Raw genomic sequence first — 18,358 nt, forward strand, 5'->3', positions numbered from 1 at the left:
TGCGCCCTATAAAGTGCTCTGGCTTCTGAGGGGGGAATTAGCTCTTGTTTTTATTGCTCTGTTAGTTCCAGCTCCTGTCTGTCTCCCTAATTCATTCCACATGTCTGGTCCCTCTGCCCACAGCAGTGACTGCCCGGCGGGGGGCTCATCTGTCTTGTGCGTCTTGTCCGCCCGTCTGCTGGCAGCTCTGTCCAGGAGCCCTCTAGGTTCTCAGGCGCCTCTCCCAGGGGGTGTCCCCTCCTGCTCTCGATCACACTGCATTCTAAACTTTTCAAGGGCCTGGGCCTCATCTTCTTTTTTTCTTTTCTTTTTTCTTAAGATATTATTGTGACTGATTGATTTTAGAGAGAAAGGAAGGGAGAGGGAGAAAGAGTGAGAAACATCTATGTGAGAGTGGAACATCAATCAGCTGCCTCCTGCAGGCCCCTACAGCGGGATCAAGCCTGCAATCTGGGCATATGCCCTAACTGGGAATCAAACTGGCCACCTCTCTGTACATGGGACAATACCCAACTATTTTATATCTTCTCTGCCACTTAGCAGGGCTCAACAAATTTTGTTTAATCAGTTCGAGCACCTTGGAAGGCTACCTGCCTTAAACCACACCTGGCCACCGCTGGGAAGCGCAACACCTTAACCTTTTCCCAGTAGAAGTGGTTAGGGTTGGGCAGCCCTTCAGTACAGGACGGTGCTGAGTGAGGGGATGTCCCAGAGCTGGGCAGACACAGAGAGCCTGGATAGGAACCACGGAGGAGAGGGCACACCTGGGCATGGCATCGGTGTGATTGTACCACTCCTGAGCTGGGGAGGGCCGACAGGGGAGCGGGGACATTATGGGAGGGCGATGGGAGTGCCCAGGACAGGGCTACTTGGTACAAGCCCATAATCACGTCATCTTCAAGTTGAGGGTCTTCCTTCCTCCCACCCCTCTCCATCTTAACCATCTCCTTCATCTTCTCTCTGTAGAGGCAGAAGGGCAGAAAAGGCACCCCCAGGAGGATAAATGTGTCCATTTCTGAATCTACCCATTTCTTCCCAAAGTATGGTAAGTGTGTGGTCCCTGCCTTAAAAGCAAAATGGTAGAGTCATCAAGTATCAGAGAAAGAATTCTGCTCTTCCCCAGCAGCCTCCCACCTCTCCCTCCCGCGTGTTCCCTAGTTACAGCGTGTTCTGGTCCTGCCTGCCTACGTACCCCACTCCTTCCTCCTCCTCCTCCTCCACGTCAGTGTTTCAGCAGCTTCTCACCCTTTCTGCTGTTAGCTCTGCCCCAGTTCTCACCCCATTAGTAAGACTCTTACAACCAGAGATGGGCGAGCCCCCACGCCAGCTCTTCTAATCATGGCCCCCACCTCCCTTTGTCGGGGCCCACCCACTCCCCACTTTCTTACTCACTGCTGTTATTTCTGGGTGCCTGGGAGGGAACAGCCTGAACTAGCTGCTGCAGGATCGATGTGTACTGGGACCACCCTACTCATGTGTTTTAGAAAGGATGCGTTGAAACGCTGGTAGTGCACACATCCTGGGCTCATCCAGGAGGCTTCAGGGGGGCGTGGGGCTTTCTAGTGGGAAATAAAAAGATCAGTTCTTTATTCCTCACCCAACAGTTGGGAGTAGCCTGATGTGCTGGCCCTCTCCTGATGCCCAACCTGTGGCCCGTAGGACTGTTAGGTGCTTTTTGAAAAGGGTGGGGAGGGAGAGTATAGTTTGTGAAAAGACAGTTAAACCTAAAATCTCTCCTGAGGGACTTCTCGGGTGCGTTCATAGGCTATGTTTGCTGAGGGCAGGGACTGTGTCTTTGTTGTTTATTCCCATGCCTAAAAATGACCAAAAGTGACTATATGTGGCATGAAATCCCAAAAGGGATATGGTTTATGGCATCTTCCAACCTTAGGGCTCTGCATTTGCAAAGCATCCCCTGGGAGAGGCTTGAGGGCACCCTGCTCTAGGTGAGGGAGGTGGAGGAGGGATGGGGAGGGTGTTTCTTGGCCATTATGTCATCTTTTTAAGGAAGCAGACCAGAAGTAGAGGAGGGTTGCCCTTACTGGAGAAAGTGGCCACTGGGGTAGTAGCTCTTATGTTGAACCTCAGGCACAATTGCATTAAAAAATATTTGTACTGAGCATCTAATGTGAACTCACTGCAATTCTTAGGTAGTGTTTAGACAACATGCTAGGCCTGAACAATAGTGAACCAAACACAGTTCCTGTGAAATAACTTTAGGAGTTTCCATGAGACAGGCCTGGAGGGATGATCAGGAGCAACACAGGCAGTATGTGATTGACAGTCAAGGAGTATGATGCCAGCAGTAAGCGCTATGAATAGCTGAAATAAGAGAGAAATTGGACGTGCCTAGGGTTATCATGAAGACATTTGGGAGAAAGTGGGACTAGAGGTGGATGTCAAAGAATGGGATGAGTATGATTTGTAGAGCAATAGAAAGCCCAGTGGAAAAAGGGGGAGGAGACAGACCTAAAAGTCCAAAGTTCGGTGTGGTTCCTAGATATGTTAGGTTGGAAGATACAGCAGAGTCTCCCACTGGAGATGTCCTAAAGGTACTTGGAAATGCTATGTTGAAGTTTGCATGAGAGGTCTCAGAGAAAAAAACGAAGCTAAGGGCTCAAAACTGCCCCTGATACTTTCTGGCATTCTATCTCAACTAGGGGCAGTAGAGGGATGCTGGTGTCTATAGCTCTGGGAAAGCAGGAAGGCTGAGTTTGTGCACAAGTTGGAGACTATGAAGCAGACATTAAAGGATTAAGTATATGAGCCAAAGAGACCTTATGGAAACTTTGTGAATCAGAATGTCTGGGAGCCTGGACATCTGGATTGCAAACAGGCATCTGATGGGATTCTATGTACATGATTCCCTGAAGACCATGTCTTTTTGCTGACCAATCTCAGGCCAATCAGTTCAATGTTACAGGAAAAATCCCACTTAAATATCAGTGGTCTATCAATTCATGCATTCTGGCTTAATATGCACTTTTGTACTTTCTGGAGGTGGATGAAATTAGTTAACTCATCGTAATTTTTCATGGTACCAACAGTTAACTGAGAGGTCTGGGCAGTTGTGTTGAGGCACCCTGGCCAACTGATATCAGGAAAGCTGCTGGATATCTGTCATGCGAGTCGATGATTTTTAATTTTTAAAGTCATGAGCAAAATAATAGAATAGACTGTACTGACATATATATTTAAAGACCAGAGTGATTTAGCAGCAATGTCATACTGAAGTGATGACCACATTCTCCTGATTGTATGTTGGGGTAAGAGGTGATCTGAAGGCCCTAATATGAGTGTCAGGGCCAGACTGGGGATCTGGCACTTGGAAATCACTGACATAATAGCGAGACCTGGCGGATAGAGTCCAAGAAGCCCAGGCCATGGGCCAAAGTTAGAAGTCAATACCAGCAGGCATATGGACAAGGCAGGGTGCTGGGGGTAAGGCAGGCACATAATTGAGCAAGACTAATTCTCTTGTGTGCAGAAGATACATGAAGCATAAAATACGTCATTTTAAAATACAATCCGGTGGCATTAAGTACATTGACAGTGTAATGCAACCATCACCACTGTCTAATTCCAGAACTTTTTCATCATCCCAAAAGGAAACCCATACCTATGAAGTTCCTCCCCGTTCCCTTTCTTTCTAACCCCTGGCACCAGTAATTTGCTCTTTGTCTCAATGGATTTGCATATTCTGGATATTTCATATCAGAGGAATCATGCAATATATGGCTTTTTATAACTGGCTACTTTTACTTAGCATTTTCATCTTAAGTGTCATCCATGTTGTACCATGTATCCGTATATCATTCCTTTTCGTGGTTGAGTAATATTCCACTGTATGGATATTCTGCATTTTGTTCATTCATTCATCAGTTGATGGGCATTTATTGTTTCTACCTTTTGGCTGTTGTGAACAGTGCTGCTAGGAACATTTGTGTGCAAATTCTCTTTACACACCTGTTTTCCATTCTTTGGGATATATACCTATGAGTGGAATTGCTGGGTCATATGATAACTCTGTGTTTAACTTCTTGAGGAACTGCCATGGACTATTTTACATGACCCCCAGCAATGTAAGAGAGTTCCATTTTCTCCACATTTTCACCAACATTTGTTTGACCAAGACTGATTCTTGTTGTAAGAGTTTCACAGCCACATGCTTCTTCAAGGACCAGGGGCTGCCCCCAGTGGGTCAACCTTCAACTGTCTTCAAGACCCAGCTCTCTGTGATGCTGGTCTGACAACTACCATGATGGTAGTTGGACTGATAGGAGGGAAAGCTTCATGAAGTTCAGTTACTCAAGTTAATTCAGTTAATTCATGACTCTGCACTTATAATTCACAACCTCCACACTTACAGGGGATCCGCCTTTTGCACAGTCACTCCATCTGATGCCAGAGCAGGCTTTTCCCTCCCTGTGGTGTGACTGTTCAACACTTGAACTAGTTCACAGTTGTGTATCAACTTCCGTGGAAGCCACGTGTCATGTGGTTGCTGAATGCAGCTGGCTGTGTGCCGTCATTGGCCACAAATCAAAGCTCATTAGATGGAAGCAGTAAATAATATCAGGATTGGGGAGGGAGTCCTGAACTTGAGAGATAATACAGTCTGCTCTCTCTTGTGTCCTTCCCACCTGGGGTGTTCTCCTCAGCTGTTTAAACTTGGCCTGACATTTATAGGCATTTTTCAGGCCTCCTCCCCCTGCTGCCCCTTATCCCTCTACCACACACTTCCCCTCAGCAACGAGCAAACTGGGAATAATTTGACTTAAAATCAAGGTGGAGCTCAGTAGAGTGGATAATTAAGAATGTGGTTTCTTAAAGCACTTAGGGAGTTATGAGAAATCAGAAATGTGTTTTTCGTTTGAATAAGAGTTAGTGGTCTGTGAGGGCAGTGACTGAGACGTCTTTATCTGTGTTCTCAGAAGTTGAGAGGCTCTGAGAAGAGCCCTCAGTAACTCTTAGTGTCAGGGTGAACCCTGCCCACATCAGTGTGACCTTGCTCCTCCCAATGGAGCCCCCCATGCCAGGCGCTGCAGCCATCCTCTGGCCCTGCCACCAGCCATCAGGCTGACCTACGTCCCAAGGAAAGCAGTCCCCAGCCTTCCAGGCCAGTCCCCAGCATGCTGCATGCCATCCACTTCAGCCACGGAGCTCTGCCCTTACACTATTCAGTTTCTTGATTAGAGCAGACCAAAAAGAAATAAACTCACCACCCCCTTTCCACAGAGAGAATGCTGTTCGGGAGCTGGCCTGGAGGGAGAGAACCAAGAGGGAACCAACCACTGGCCAATTCTTCATATGAATGTTAATGACATGTGTGTGCTCTTAAGTGTAATTTGAAAGTAGGAACATGGGAACTTTGAGGAGACCAAGAGGGAGTAATGTCAGTGATGGTGGACTAGGAAGCCTCTGACCTTCCTGTCCCCATGAGGACATCGGCTCAACAACTGTACGCGGACGGAGTCCTTTGTGAGAAATCCAGTTAAGAGGTTCCTGCAAGCCAGTGACTCGAGACCAGCCCATTGAAACTGTCACGGGACTGACTACAAGTTGGAAATAGCCAACTGCATGCAGTCCGTCTTCAGAGAATTTGGACTTATAGGAAAGGAGACATCCCACTGATAGTAAAATATACACCAACGTGTAATAGGTCCAGCAGAGACCTCACTGAAAGGAGGATGGTCTGGCCGTGGAATTCTAGGGAGAGGGGCATTAGGGAGACGAGTGACAGAAGTCCAGGGCGGGGACCTGCTGTCCACTCCTTCAACACTTCTGCTGACGAGGACCAGAGTGTCAGAGCCCAGAGAGGAAGCCACTCTGCTTTTCTCACCCCTCCCCCCCCCAATTTAGAGTTTCAGCCTTCATCCTTACACCCTAAACCGAAAATTGGGAAAGGACTTTTTATTGTTTTAAGTGAAGGATTTTGAAGATGGTGATTTAAGTTATAATGAAGATAAAGAGCAATTTCCTGCCCACCGCTGCTGTCTCTCTTTTCTCCTTCCTCCCCCCTATTCTCTGAAAAATGCAGCTCGAGAAAATCTGACCCTGGGGAGTGGCGGATGTGAGAAAGCTGTGCAGCCTGAGCTGAGAGGCAATTAGCTGTCCCCAGCAGTCTCCGTGCAGGCAGAGGCGCGTCCCCAGGCAGGAAGACATCACCGTGATTTAGTTCTGTGCTGGCTGGTTTGCTGACAGCGTGCTGTGTGTCCTGAGGCCCCATAAGGAGTGGCTGGCCAAGACTGAGGTCACCACTTTGCCCAGTTGGACCGTATCTTTGCAGTGACCAAGGGTCAGTGAGTAAGAAAGAGAAGGCCTAGTGGGCTGTGACTTTGAATATGTAGCCAGCATGAGCTGTTGCTCGAGTCGAATGGGTAAATTAAGATTATGCCCGCTTGGGTTTTGCTGGGCACTTTCTTTATGTTGTTGTTGTTGTTTTTAAAGCCCAAACTTTATTTTATAGTACTACATCCTGTAATGTGAAACTCGTATATCTATATCTGAAAGATGATAATAAATAAATATAAAAAACTCATTCTTTGGTCAGATGAGTTTTAACAGCTCTGGGTTAAGCTTAAACAGCTTTCAGTGGCCCAGGACTCATGAGAGACGGCAGTAGGGATGATGACTTTAAGAAGAGTGTGCCCTGGACAGCGATTTTCACGTATGTGATCAGGAGGCCCTTTTCAGGAGGGTGGCTCTCGAAGGCGTCGTTTGCTAGAACAACCGTGGCCGCTCAGTGCCTGCTCTTCTGGTTAAAGGCCTTGTCTGTCTCAGTTGGCTTTTCACACTAGATGACTCAATATTGTGTATTCATTTCTCTTCTACGTGCTGGGGGTGGGGTGCTTTGTTTTTGTTTGTTGGGTTTTTTTGTGTGTGTTTTTTCAAGAAATTGACCCATTTTGACAATGTTTTATTTTAAAAATCCATCTGCTAGCTTGAAGTAAGAGGAGGACTATTTAAAATTTCAGCCCAGCCAGCGTGGCTCAGTGGTTGAGTATAACCTATGAACCCGGAGGTTCACGGTTTGATTCCTGGTCAGGCCATATGCCCAGCTTGTGGGCTCCATCCCCAGTGTGGGGAATGCAGGAGGCAGCTGACCGATGATTCTCTCTCATCATTGATATTTCTATTTTTCCCTCTCCCTTCCTCTCTGAAATCAATAAAAATGTATGAAAAGTGCCCCCCCCCCAAAAAAAAAAAACCAAAATAAAATAAAATAAAGGTTTCAGATAGCCTCATATCACCTGCTGTTTTAACAATGAGGAAATGAGGCTCAGAGAGTGAGAAGTTGCCGGTGACCTCACTCCCGGCCAATCAGTGTAGGGCCGTGTGGGATGGCAGTGTAGTCCTGACTGCTAGCTCAGGGTCCTTCTCCTTTGATCCTGAGGACATGGCTCCTGGCTTGTCTCCTGTTTGCTCTTGATCCATTCTTCCTAAGAGGATTTATCCAGGTCCCTTATGCCAACTGTTGTTTAGCCATTTTCACTTTGTCCAGTTTTGAGGAGAGAGATTCTTTGCCAAATAGTTTTTGGTAGCATACCTGAAGGCGGAGTAATAAATTGGGAACAACTAGATCTACTCTTTGGAACACCTTCTTCCTGGCTAGTCTACCTTTTCACCTGCGAGGTCAGCTCTTCCTTCCAGAGTTTTCATTGCATCCAGAGGCCGGGCCAGCCAATGGCAGGAGGATGGGTGGTGTCACCTGCATGGAACTGGACCTGGAGTTAGGTCTCTGTCCACCAGGTGAGGTTTCATATCCAGGGGGACCAGCAACAGCACGCTGTGGTGCAGACAAACAGCTGGCACCAGAGTCTCCAAAGGCTGGTGGAACTCAGTGGCAGGCCTGGCAGCTTGCAGCTTATCCCTGCCCGGGTGCGAGACAGAGCGGGATTCCAGATGCTGAAACTAGCAAGAGATAGACGAGGCTCTGGTGGGTATTACTAGGAGTGTGATCAGAACTTAAACAGGAAGGAGGATAGATTGATGCCACTGAGCAGCTCTCCTCCAGTTTTTGCTGCTAAATGTCACAACTGCACTGAGAAATACACATGGTGCTGAGCAGGGACCAGGATGGGGGGCCAGAGGGAATCACATGGGCACATGGAAGGGGAAGGGAGAGGCAGAGGCTCTCACACATTCCTGAAAGGTGGGACAGTGGCCGTTTTGTTCACCTTTGTGTTGCCTGAGCACAGTGCTGCCTCAGAGGCGCTTGGTAACTACTTTCTGAATGAATGAACGAATGAGGACTATTTAGCAGTAGTGGAGATGGAATTACGGGAGGTGATACTCAGGAGCCGACCCAGGCCTCACATTGCTGAAGGCCGTGCAGCTGTGCTCCATACTCTGGCACAGTGACTTTCCGGACCCCGTGAGTCCGGCTCATGTCTGAGTCAGTGTTGAACAGACAGCCTGGATGTGGCTTGAAGCTGCACTAACCTGGATAGAAGCAAACACAGTTGGGTCCTAGCTGCAAGTCTGTTTCTGTTTTGGACAATGTATTGGGTAAGTGTTGAGCGGACTTTCTCACCTCACTGAGGATGAAAGGGAAGCTTTGGATCAGAACCCTAGGGCCAGAGGTTGGGCCAGCAGCAACATTTCGAAAGTCACCAAGCAAATGTTTACCAACTGTAAGTTGTAGTTTGGAATTTCACTCTTAGAAACGGGCAGCAGATCAGACATGAAAAAGTGCAGAGCCTCCAAGGTAAAAAGAGCGGGGAGAAGTCTATATCAACTTAATTTTGAATAATAGAGCCAGGTTTCCACCCTCGCTGGGTGCTTGGGTTTTATCTCTAAGTCGTTCCTCCTGATACGTAAAAAAGACCCTGTTGTGTGCTGATTCACTGAAGAGTTGGAAGAAGGAAATTAATTTTTAATGCAAAAATGCAGAGTTTGGATGTACCTGAGTGGGTTTGGAGTCGGGCAAGATTCCAGGCCGCCCGGAGCCTGCGGTCCCAGGACTGGGCTGCGCTGAGGACCTTGGGAGGCACTTCGCTCATCAATAACATCGTGATTCCTGTTGATGAAAACTTTCACACAGAGTGCAAATGCCTTTCCAGGGACCAGACCTGGCTTTTTCTTTCATTGTTTTTTTTGTTTTTTTTCCCTTGTGCTCAGTGAGTCTCTCATGAGTCCCACAGCGGAGTCTTTGTACCTCCCGTGCCCTTGTCGGTCATTTCACCAAGACTCATGTGCTCTGGCAGGCCAAGGCGGGCTCTCCTTTCCCGAAAGATGAAAAGCATGTCACTGAAAATATTAGTCAGGCTCAAGGAAAAGCTTTGTGAGTTCTGCATAATCACAAAGAAAGAGAAAGTAGGTCACATTTGCAGCCTGTTCTGTTTGTGAAAGGAAAAGAAAAGAGGATGAAGAAGAAAGTGTCAGATCATTTAGTTTTATCACAGCTTCTTAAGCCAGCCGATCTGTGTCAGAGGCTCCGGTCTGACACCATCTTTACACCCTGGGGCTCCCACAGGCTTGAAGAAAGTCTCCCCAGGCGGGCTCAGGCCCGCTGGATGGGTCCCTTGTGTGTGCTTCAGAGCATTTGATTTGCAGCTGAATGGCAGGCATTTGGACTTGAAGAGAGTGTTTTGGGGGCATCTCTGGGGTGAGGGAATGCATCCTGAGAGTTGCAGCCTCAGGTAACACTACAGCACTCCCAGGTCCCAGTGCACTGGCTGCTGTCGGGTTAGGAATTGGAAACAGGACTGGATACTCAGATGGTCCAGAGGAGTCAGCAACTCCCCTGATTTATAGGCCTGTGGGATGTCATGGACCAGGCCAGATTCCTCGAGATAGGTGCGAATAGCAGTGGCCACCCCAGAATAGCCTGGTACAAAGGAACCTCATGGCTTGGAGCACTCTGCACACTTGCCTGCAGAGGGAGGCTTCTGTGCAAAGTACCAATGCAGGGCGGTTTCCCGGGGCTCCAGCTTTCTGAGATTCTCAGTGTCAGAAAAAAGTCAAGGAGCCATGAATGGCCTCAGCTCCGGGTCTTGTCTTCCGTTTTTTCACTTTCGTTTACTTACAGTTTTCATTTGCACCTTTTTTTTTTTTTTTTTTTTTTTTTTGCGGAAGTTGTAAAATCTGCATTTTGTGTATGTGTATGTAAAGAAGAGTGTACAGTTATTAGAGAGGCTTGATGTTGAAGGAAACACCACAGTAGTGCAGTTTGTAAAGGGAAGAATTTTTTTGTTGTGCAAATAAGCACAATTTAATAGAACTGCTTGGGGGTGAGCTTTGAGGCTAATGTGTTTGCTGTTCACCAGTTGGGAACCTCCATGACAATAGGTGAAGTTCTGCCACTCTGGATGGGACAGGAGACGACATAGAGAATGACATAGGCATTGTCTCTCCATGGGAAGATTGAGGACTCTTGGCCGATCTCAGTGTGTGTGCATAGTGCAGTATGCTTTGGTGCTTATCTTGTGTGTAGCTACCTGATCTTCCTAGGTTTTTCATCAGCATCTTCAGTCACACTGAATCAGACAGACTGTGCACGGGCATTAAGTATTACAGTGTGTTACACCCCAGGTGGATAGGGTTTTTTTGGCAGTTTCCAGGACCACCAAAGTCGATACAGCCCTGCGTTGTGTAGAGAGGCAAAGGCTGTGGAGGTAGCACAGGGTCTGGCAGGCCTGTTGCTGGATTGGCCCGAGTCCATGGTCAGGAAACCTAAGTCAACTAGGAGGCGGGTACAGGTAGTGGAGCCAGGTCCAAAATTGAAAACGATTAGATCATTTCCTCACCGTTAAAGCAGGGGCTGTGGTAGACCAAAAAAATGGGAGTATGTCATGAAGCCAAGGTCATCTGCCTGCCAAGTTTAAGGACGGTTGAAACAAGAGGGGATGTGGGCGTAGTGGGATGACCTGGCTCCTCCACTCACTTCTGCCTGAACTTTTCCTCCTTGGGCCTCAGTTTCTTCAACCTCTTAAATAGCATGGTTAGATAGGATGAGTAACTTACTTACTTTTTTTAAGTAGTGGCCATCTGCTCCTGGCCATGTGACTTTGGGCCACTCACTTGGGTTTTCTGTGCTGGGCTGATGTCTGTTAAATTGAGAGAACACCCAACTGTATACTCTTTTTTGAAACAAAATTTTGATAAGAAAGCACAATGGGCAAATCAAATAAAAGTGGGCGTGCTCCAGTCAGCACTGGGGACTGCGGGGAGGAGCCGGACTGGGCACTTGAGCCCCAGCTACTTACATATCTAAGTGGTTCCTTGACCCCCTGGCAACAGCATCAAAAGATACTGGATTGGATAAAAATTTTAAAACTCTTCTAGCTCAGAAGGTTGGTCAACAGCTGCCTTTTTTCTAAAGCTCTCCACGATTTCCCAGATGCTTTTGCCTGGAGGGCAGCCCCTCCTGTTTGTAGAAGGGCCCTATCTGCACAGGGTCAGGCCGCTCTGTCCGTCACAGGCCAGCCAGATGTTTCTGCAGGCCAGCTGAGTAACCTGAGCAAGGAGGCCCTCGGCCAGAGCTGGACCACACTGGGCACACACGCCGTCCACTGTCTGCTTGAGGAGGTACGATGGAATGTTAGACAGCCCTTCCTGACCCAGCCTTCTCATCTTCCCGTGAGGCAGGGGACTTTGCAGGCAGCAGGTGGGCCTTGAGATTCAGTCTGTGGAACTACTAGGAAGAATTGAAAGTGGTCAAGAGGCAACACCTGCAATAATTTCAGCATTTACACAAAGTTTCCTGTACAGGCAGTATGTGGGAAGTAGGGAAAGCTGGTGGAATCTTACCTTCCTGTAGAGACCATAAACTGGTTCCAAAACCAAGTTAAATTAGGGTTAGTAGCCCCCTTTCCGTTACTCCAAAAGGCTGTCTTGGATTTCTTTACTCATGAGAAAACTACTAGAGGCCCAGTGCATGGAATTCGTGCACTGGGGGTGAGGTGGTCCCTCAGCCCAGCCTGCGCCCTCTCGCAGTCTGGGACCCCTCGCTCCTTTCAGCCCGCCTGCTCGCTCCTTACAGCTTGACTTGCTGCTCCTTCGCACTGCCACGGAGGCCAGAGAGGCCCTTGCCAATGCAGCTGCACTCACCAGCCATGAGCCTGGCTTCTGGGTGAGTAGCGCTCCCCCTGTGACAGCACACAGACCACCAGGGGGCAGCTCCTGCGTTGAGCATATCATAGCGGCTGGTCGTTCTGCCATAACGGTGGCTTAGGTTTTTTTTTGTTTGTTTGTTTGTTTCTTTAAATCTTTATTGTTCAGATTATTACAGTTGTTCCTCTTTTTCCCCCCCATAGCTCTCCTCCACCCAGTTCCCACCCCACCCTCTGCCGTTACCCCTCCCACTGTCCTCATCCATAGGTGTACGATTTTTGTCCAGTCTCTTCCTGCACCCCCACACCCCTTTCCCCCCAAGAATTGTCAGTCCACTCCCTTTCCATGCCCCTGGCTCTATTATATTCACCAGTTTACTCTGTTCATCAGATTTTTTATTCACTTGATTTTTAGATTCACTTGTTGATAGATGTGTATTTGCTGTTCATAATTTTTATCTTTACCTTTTTCTTCTTCCTCTTCTTAAATAATACCTTTCAGCATTTCATATAATGCTGGTTTGGTGGTGATGAACTCCTGTAGCTTTTTCTTATCTGTGAAGCTCTTTATCTGACCTTCAATTCTGAATGATAGCTTTGCTGGGTAAAGTAATCTTGGTTGGAGGTTCTTGCTATTCTTTACTTTGAATATTTCTTGCCACTCTCTTCTGGCCTGCATGGTTTCTGTTGAGGAATCAGCTGACAGTCGTATGGGTACTCCCTTGTAGGTAACTGACTTTTTTTCTCTTGCTGCTTTTAAGATTCTCTCTTTGTCTTTTGCTCTTGGCATTTTAATTATGATGTGTCTTGGTGTGGTCCTCTTTGGATTCCTTTTGCTTGGGGTTCTCTGTGCTTCCTGGACTTGTAAGTCTATTTCTTTCACCAGGTAGGGGAAGTTTTGGTGGCTTAGGTTTTATTATATAAATACTGTTAGAAATTTAGGGTCCCACGAATCGTTCAATGTAATTGAGAGGGAAAAACCCTGAAATTCAATATTAATACTTGGGTTGTTGTCCCAGCTCTGCTCTGGGGTTGTTGTCCCAGCTCTGCTCTGGGGTTGTTGTCCCAGTTCTGCTCGATGTGATTTTGGGCTAGTCAGTTGGGCTTTCTGTGCTGGGTTGATGTCTGTTAAATTGAGAGAACACCCAACTATGGCAAAGATACAGTGATATTTCACTAAGATGTGAAAGGTTGAGAGTGGTCACCCTGTTCTACAAACAATAGGAATGGCCAATGTGCGGCTAGTGAAACCTGATATGAACACCTGGAGAGATGATGTTGTCCCTTCTACAGAGCCTAGGATCACGTGGGCTGAAATTCCTGCTATCCCTAGCTGGTCATTGCTCCTCTGTTAAGCCACCAGTAATAACAGCTTTGCACCCAGGGAAGAGGACCCTAAGCCACAGTGCCACTGCTGAGCCTCATGTGGGCTCTCTCCACCTATACCTGGAGTCTGTTCTTATTACCAGGAGTTCTGTCTGCCTGGGGGTATCTGAGTACTTTGGGATTTCAGCACCACCCTCTGCAGAGAATAAAAACCTAGGAGGCCAGGACAGGAAGAGATTAAAAAAGAGGAAGGAGGGTACAGGGGTGAATCAGACAGCTCAGAAGGGAAAAGAAGGTTGGTTTTTATACATTGAATTCATGTTCACTGTAAAAATAAAGAAAGAAGATTTAAAAGTACTTGTTAGTCTCACCACCTAGAATCAAAAGGGTTACTTCCTGACTTTTTACACACACACACACACACACACACACACACACACTATTGTGTATATAAATAGACCCTTAAAGGAAAAGGTCATACTCAGTGGTGTGCTGGTTAGTGTTTAACAAACCAGGGAGAGGCTGTCCTGGTTTGCAGCATTTGCCAATTTCCATGGTGTAAATGTTCCCACCATGGCTGATTTCAAACTACCAACGCTGTGTCAACAACTTGCAAAATTCCTGAAAATGTGATAATCAGCCATCAGGAACCAGCAAGAGCCAGCTCCAGTACACCATTGACCAAGTTTCATCCTATTTCACTCTTCTCCCTCCTAGCATAAGTCTTTATGCCTAAACTTTTGAAAGCTGTCTTTATCAAATTAATTTAAAAAATTATTTTTCAAGTAGGGTTTACATTCATTATTTTGTCTTAGTTTTAGGTGTACAGTATTGTGGTCAAGGGGGACCCTTTGTAAAGTATATGACTATCAAATTACTTTTTGAATTCAAATTGTTTCCCTTTTGAAATCGAGAGTTGGGTCTTAGCCTGTTCCAGTGATTGTAAACGTTGCCCTCTAGTTTGAATTTATCTGTTTCTCATGTTCCATAGATCCTTATATGAGTAGGGAGTGGACCTATACTTTATTAGGTGGCAGGAATAAAAATGTAGTTGGAAAAAAAGACAGATTAATACGATCAAGCAAAAGAGTGTGGTGGCCAGGAACTGAGTCTGCAGTCCATTATCCCAGGACGGATTTGACTTAATAGAGGCAATTTTCTCCTTTGCAGCTCCTTCTCCTGGCCCCGCCAGCTCACTTCTATACTTGTCACTCATTTCCCCTGGCGTTTCTGATGGAAATTGGCCCCCCTCCTGTCTGTCTGATGAGAATCAGGCTGCAACTGTTTGGCCCACAAATAACCTCCTAATCATATCCATGTTTTCCTTGTTGAATGGGAGCTTTGGGATATTGCAGAGGGAAGGGGGAGTGAGAGCTGCACTCGCTAAGCAGCAGTGTGTGTGTGGCGTCATCTCCTGCTTGGCTCTGGGGTAATGTGTTGGCCTCCCTAAGCTGGTAGACTGCTGGATCTGTGGGAAGAGTTGGCTAGGTGGAAAAAGTGCTGGATGCCAAGGTCTCCCACACTGGAGTTTTAATTGCCTTAAAAGAGGCTGAGCTTTATGAGTTTCTGATATCAAACTTGGCTCTCCCAGGCCCAGTGAGTGGAGACAGGGAGTTTCCAACTAAGACTTCATAGGTGTGGGAAGCAGGTTGCTGTGGGTGGGCGCAGGGAAGTAGGGAATCCATTGTCACAGCAAGAAGGAAAGACATGGCCTTTCCCTCTACTCATGTCCAGTGTGAACAGAGGATGGCAAGAAATCTGGTTTGGATCCCTGACAAGAAGGTCAAGTTCAGATGCCTGGAGTGTAAGAGGCAAAGGACAGAGCCAGCAGGAATAAGGACCTCTCAGTTGGTTAAGCCCCCTAGTCTCTCCAATCCCCTGAGTCATCTTTGATTGCTCTTCTCTATCCCTTCCCCACCAATCTGCTTCCAAGTGGTCACCTAGACTGGTCAACTCTGCCTCAGAAATGGCCCAAGAAGCTACCTCCTTCCCTCATCCCACTGCCATGGTCCAGGCAGTCATTATATCCCACCTGAGCTATGAGAACAGTCTGCCAGCTGGCCTCCCTGTGGTCTAGTCTCACTCAATCTGTATCCCTACACATACAATTGTTTTAAATCAGCAAAATAATATGTTTTAATAAGCACTTAGGAAACCCAGAAATATAAAGGTTCAAAAAAACCCCACTCTTAGCCTTAATTCCCCGACATGAAATCAGCTATTTCAGTGAATATCCTTCAGAGGTTATTTTCATTCTTAAACACAATTGATAATCAAAACCACTTTATAACCTGCTTCCTCACATATTATGGTGAACATTTTCTGATATTGATAATTTTCTAAAATGAAATCCCAAATCTGGTTGCTTAAATAATCCAGTAAATAAAACCACCACCAATTAAAACCCATGACCTACGTGAGGAAGGTCAAACTCCTTGGAGCAGGAGAGAAGGCTAAATGTGCTCTTGACACTAATCTCCCGCCCCCACAGACCACCCTTGCACACCCTCTTTGCCACTCTCATTCTCTTTGCATAAACACACTACCTACATGTTTACTCTGAGAATTCTGTACAAAGTGGCTTGTGTAAATAACTCCCATCTCCCACCGTTCCCACTTTGTGAATTCTTCCATTCTTTAAGATTTATCCTACGTTATTTATGCGTCTATCCCTAGGAAAATTAGGAATCTCTTGAGAGCAGAAACAGAACTGACTCAGTTTGTATTTTTAGCAACTCGTGGTTATGCCTGGCACGGGGCAGTAGGCACTCAGTAAATATTTATGGAATGAATTGGCCTCGATTTGGTATGTCTGTTTTCATCCTCTTGCCAGTTTCACGTGTTTGTTTTGTTGGTGCCCATGGTTCATCCATATTATATTTTCTTTTCCTCCTTTATATGTTTTAGTCTTGCTGTCCTGAAATAAGAGCTTCTGGCCTAGAGCCATCCATGACTTTAGTTTTGCCTTTGCTGGTGGGTTGAAGATGTTCTTACTTAGTTTCTGGTGGCTTTACTGAGAAGCGAGCTCAGTTTTTCAGAGACAATAGCCCAGAGTCAGGCCTCCAGCCCTTTTCTGAAGAGTTGATTTATAGGTTTACGAAAATGTATGAAACAAGAGAAGGCAGTGTGAGTGGAAAGTGGGAATCCACCCTCAAAACCAGGGGGCTAGCTCAGCACTCATTGGGGAGGGAGGGGGTAGGAAAAGTCAAGTGCATGAGGACAGAGTGGGTGTGCCTGAACCAGGGCTCTGAGAGTCTGCAGTTTAAAACTGCCCAAGGGACTCAGCTTTCTACCTTTGCCTTTTGCTCACAGATAAACCGCGTCAGGCAATCAGACACCAGGCGCTGTTTCTTATGGTTCTGGGGATGCTTAAATATGAAGATTTTGCCAGAGGGATGAGAACATATATGTTTATTTTAAACTTATTTTTCCTTCCCCACCAATCTACTTCCAAGTGGTCACCTAGACTTTATTAACAAACATTAAACTAGAGTTATTTTTATTGAAACTTGTAGAAAAGGGAAGGTAGTTAATTTCACTCCTACTATGGGTACTAGCTCTACAGAAATAAGGATGAGCAAATTTCTGTGTCTCTCCCCCCGCCCCTGCCCGGGTAGAAATAGAGGCAGGTATGTCCACCTTTATTGCCACAAGTCTCAGAAGTTTAAATTTTCATGTCTGCTTTACATTAGCTTTTAATAGGCACTCCAAGCACAAAACCACATCTATAACAGCTTGTTCTCTGGATGCAAGTAATAAAACTCCAACCCAAACTGGCTTCAACAGAAGGATGTTCACATGTCATCAAGGTCCCAACTTCATTTTTCTCTCCACTTGTGCCACCTCAGCATTATGCACCATCAGGCTGGTGTCAAGATGGCAGCAGCGACACTAGACATCTGACTTTGAGTGACATCCAGAGGAAGAAGAGGGACTATCATGTCTTGGCAGTTTCTCTTAGGAGTGAGGCAGCATTTTCCAGAAGAGCCCTGGGAGGCAAGTCTCATGACTCACTGGCCAGTGTTGGGTCACCTGCCCACTCCTGAAACCATTGCTTGCAAGGGAAGGATGTTTCCATTGATCAGTTAGGCCAATGGTCGGCAAACTCATTAGTCAACAGAGCCAAATAGCAACAGTACAACGATTGAAATTTCTTTTGAGAGCCAAATTTTTTAAGCTTAAACTATATAGGTAGGTACATTGTTATTAACTTAATTAGGGTACTCCTAAGGCTTAGGAAGAGCCACACTCAAGGGGCCAAAGAGCCACAGTTTGCCGACCATGGAGTTAGGCCCCACCCTGAACAAAAATCAGAATTCTGTTAGGGGTTAAAAAGAGGGAACAGATGCTGGGTAGACAGTCAATAGTGTCCTCTGCACCTCAAAATAAGCTGTAGAATTGGTTGCCAACTGTATAGTGATTTTGAATCGGTTTCAGCTACTCACCTTTGTTCAAATAAAATCTTACCCAGAGGAATAGACAAATAAAACTGATAAAATCAGAACAGCTTTGTTTGTAAGCCTACAGGAGGATACAGTCCTAGGATCATGGTATGACAATCCCCAGAGATTACCTCTTGTATTCACGTCAAACACTTTTCTCTTCCTTATCTCCTTTCTTCCTAATGACGCAGTTCTGTTATGCGGGACAAGAGGCCAGCCGGCCAGAGAGGACCAGCATTTACAGAGTCCAGGCAAGCAGGGCCATTCAAGAAAGGCAGCTGGGCTGGGAGCAGCAGGTTTGGGCACATGAGACCAGAGGCTGCGATGACAGGGAGCCGGGAAGAGCAGTTCCTCTGAGTGGGCTGGTGAGCTATTGTCCCAGGGCTGACTCATTCCCTCTCCGCCTGCAGAGTGTGGGTGCCCTGGCCCACGGCTGAGAGTTGCATCCAGGAGGGAGTGAGAGGCCTGCTGAGGCAGGGACAGAGATTCTGGGTGGATTACTCCACAGAGGGCGGACACGGCATGCAGGTCAAC

General features: G+C 46.7%; 1 protein-coding gene across 1 annotated transcript in view; it reads left to right on the forward strand.

Annotated features, from left to right (window-relative positions):
- PDZD2 (PDZ domain containing 2) overlaps positions 1-18,358 on the forward strand; it is a 327,492-nt gene that overhangs the window by 86,571 nt on the left and 222,563 nt on the right. The window lies entirely within an intron of this gene.

This window comes from Myotis nattereri (genome assembly GCF_964212035.1).
Source record: "Myotis nattereri genome assembly, chromosome: 4".
In the NCBI taxonomy this organism is placed as follows: Eukaryota; Metazoa; Chordata; class Mammalia; order Chiroptera; family Vespertilionidae; genus Myotis; species Myotis nattereri.